This window comes from Helianthus annuus, chromosome 14, assembly GCF_002127325.2.
Source record: "Helianthus annuus cultivar XRQ/B chromosome 14, HanXRQr2.0-SUNRISE, whole genome shotgun sequence".
Lineage (NCBI taxonomy): Eukaryota > Viridiplantae > Streptophyta > Magnoliopsida > Asterales > Asteraceae > Helianthus > Helianthus annuus.
In genome coordinates, this window is record NC_035446.2 from 133,190,285 (window position 1) to 133,193,523 (window position 3,239).

At 37.3% G+C, this 3,239-nt stretch overlaps 1 long non-coding RNA gene across 4 annotated transcripts; it reads right to left on the reverse strand.

The window, feature by feature from the left end:
* Window positions 1-227: 227 nt before the first annotated feature.
* LOC118486667 lies at window positions 228-2,773 on the reverse strand. Of its 4 annotated transcripts, XR_004879386.1 has the most exons (7): window positions 2,759-2,773; window positions 1,931-2,043; window positions 1,711-1,769; window positions 1,485-1,647; window positions 1,065-1,384; window positions 838-985; window positions 228-329 (listed from the first exon to the last, which is right to left on the reverse strand). It is a non-coding gene; the product is annotated as an uncharacterized LOC118486667 (long non-coding RNA). The 4 variants fall into 4 exon arrangements; XR_004879384.1 differs by having other exon boundaries at window positions 1,485-1,769; XR_004879385.1 differs by lacking the exons at window positions 1,931-2,043; window positions 2,759-2,773 and having other exon boundaries at window positions 1,711-1,851.
* Between the last annotated feature and the right edge of the window lie 466 nt (window positions 2,774-3,239).

Consider the following 3,239-nt stretch of genomic DNA (forward strand, 5'->3'; position numbering starts at 1 on the left):
AACAGAAACAACTCATAACCTTAAACAACAAATTTTGAATAAACAGATTCCAAACACCCAGATCATATGATCTTACAATGCTTTTGTATAGAACCGGATCCCAACCGCAACACCTAAAATCACCAGTGGAACCAAGAATTGCAGGATCTTGATGATGAACGTTGGAGTTTTGTCTTGGTTGTAATGAGCCTGGTTTGAACCCTTATACTTGACCTTTGACTTTGAGGGAATTTTTGATGCGTCGATATCCCCAGCATAAAATTCATTCATCATAGATTTAGCAGTTGTGCTATGGCCCACATCTTCAAAATCATTGATTGCATCCCTTCCTGCAAATGTTCACAATAAGTACACATTCTTTTAATAAAAACAGAATCCATCGTTGATTTAGCAGTCGAGTTTTTATACACTTTAATTTGACTTGTTATATGTTTCTAACTCATTTTTGTACTCAAATTTGATAAAGTTCAACTCAATAAATCTTTAGCGAAGCTTGAGCTCGAATTACTCAATAAAATCTCCAACTTAACATCTAACGGTTGATTTACGCCTCATACAGTCCTAAACAACTAAACAAACAACCAGACGTACCCATTAGAAAAGCTGCTTAAAAAGAGATCCCCAAATCAAGCCTAATACAGTCATACGCTAGTATAAATTTTTTATTCAAATTAAAAACTTTGGTTTGAAAAGGCAAGCCTGAGGCGCGAAAGACACCGCATTAGGGGCAAAAAGGCGCCCCATGTAACTCTTGGTCAAAGTGGTCAAAATTAGGGTTTGTATGAGGGCCACTTGTAAAAAATAACCAAAGGGATGAACAAATGATGAAAGATTTACTTGATAAATAGCTTATGCTTGTAAATAAAGCTTATTTGGTTCTACATAGATGTGTGCCTCACATACGTGATGCACACGCCTCGTCTTTTGGGACCAAAACGCCATCGCCACCAGGATGATCCTCCAAGAACTTTGTCACATCATAGACCTTCACCAATACAACATTATAAATAAGAAAACCCAGCCAAAAAACAAACAAAACTAAACATAAAAACTGAAATCCTTACTAAGTCACACCATATTAGGTCTTTTGACCAAGAAAGACGCAGGCTTCCACAGCATCCACAAACGAACATCAGCCAGTTAAAACAAAGCAACAAATAATCACCAACACTTCATCAGCATGCATTTGACTACCAAACAAGCAATTTCAGAATGTAAAAAATAAATAATAAAAATAAACTAATCTACCTGAAAGAGTAATTTTGAAATGAAAGGAAATACACTGAATGCTAGGTGTAGCGTATTACCGTTTCAATCTTCTCCCATAAATGGCCTGTAAATTCATGAACCGGTGTTAATGTGAAACGATCGAAAGAAAAGCCACCTAAATTGAAACGATTTCATCAGGTAAATTATGTCCTATAACTTGTGCGAATCAACAACTTACAATATAAAATACAAAAGATATGAAGTTTAGAACAAACCTTTTTCATCCAGAAAGAACGATAACCTCTGACTTGATTTCCATAATTATCTCTTGTCACCCAAAACTGGTAGCCATTACGTATCCAAATAGGAATTGCAACAGAAAGGCATGCTACCATGAGTGGAACAGTCAAAGACAACCCGAGAAGAATAAATGACTTGCTGCACAAGTAACATGCATCATTAGCAAACAAATTGACACCTGTTAAAAACGAATAATTGTACCTCAAGAAGGATAGCAAAAGATCGACACAAGTGCTTAGTAGCCAAGCAATAAAACCGTACTGAAAATCGTAACAGATTAAACAAGAAATTCAACGATAATTAATAACTAAAAACATAGAACATAACTAAAATTGTATGTTTTTTGGCTGCATTGAGCATTTTACCCTTCCATGTTAAAACATAATTCATAACGTTTACTAAAGTAGTCTATGTTTCTTACTGTTGGAGCTCCTACACAAGGCTGTACCGGCGAAAACTTCACCATCATCACTTGCAATTTGTTTCGCCTAAAACCCGATGTTTTCGCCATCCATGGTTGCCTTCAACAAGTACCTGGTGAGAAGAAAAGAATGATAAAAAACTGTCAATTTGTACCCGTATTTAAGCCAAACGGGTAGACAAGCGCCTAAATTGTAATTATTTAAAAAAAATTTCTTGACTTCATTAGCTTATTAAAAATATCAAAATTTTGGACCAGAAGTGTCTGGGGTCTACCCAACTGACCCGTACAAATCTGCTGCACAAGAGTTACATGTTTTGACCCGAACCAAATTGACCCACTGTTTAAAATGGCCCCCTTTGACTTGAACCCATTCTTACTCGTGACCCAACCCGACCAGTCCACTTTAGGAGTCAAATAATCATTTAAAGTACCTCAAGATGCTTTTATGTTTGTAGTAGACGCAATGCATATGAACCTTGATTTTTGCATGGATGAAACATAAAATTAGCTGATGAGATGAACTTTAGTTTCATTTGTTGCTCGGTTCCAACTTTAAGAGTATAAATATTAGTATTATAGGTTGCATTCGTTGAGTTGGGCTCGCTGGGGTTATGCTCACTGATGCAGATGCGACTACTTTTGCTGCGCCGTTTCGGCTGCGCTCGCGGCGTTCGTTGCGCCGTAGCGGCTGCGCTCGCGGCGTTCCCTGCGCCGTTGCGGCTGCACTCGCGGCGTTCGCTGCGCCGTTGCGGCTGCGTTCGCTACGCCGTTGCAGCTTGATAATAATAAGTCACATTGATTAGATAAGGATCATTGGGAACTAACCTTGAGGCTTGAAATTAAAGAGTGGTGGCAAAGGTCGTCCACCTAGTAGGCGAGTATTTGGATCACGAAAGTCAGCGAAGAATGCGTGGATACATACATCCAACTGTGATCATAAAAAAAATATAACAAATTCCAGATTCAAACTTTGGCATATATTTACTTATGTTTTTATTTATTTAAATTATCATGGGCCATCAAAGCAAAGCAAAGCAATGCATAAATTCAGAAGTAATATTGAAAATATGTGAGACAGTGTCACTTACAGCAGTGGCGACATTTTACAATGACCATTATGAATCCGTACACCCCTCACGGCTAGCTCCTTTTTTACCGAAATCTGATTTAACTCTTTCAAAACTATAAATTTTCAAATTTTTGGTTAACCAAATATCTAGTTTTGACAAAATTATCATAATCCTGAAGTTCAAGCCCTAATATTCAAAAAAAAATAAGGATAGCTAGATTTAGTTGCCCAAATCAG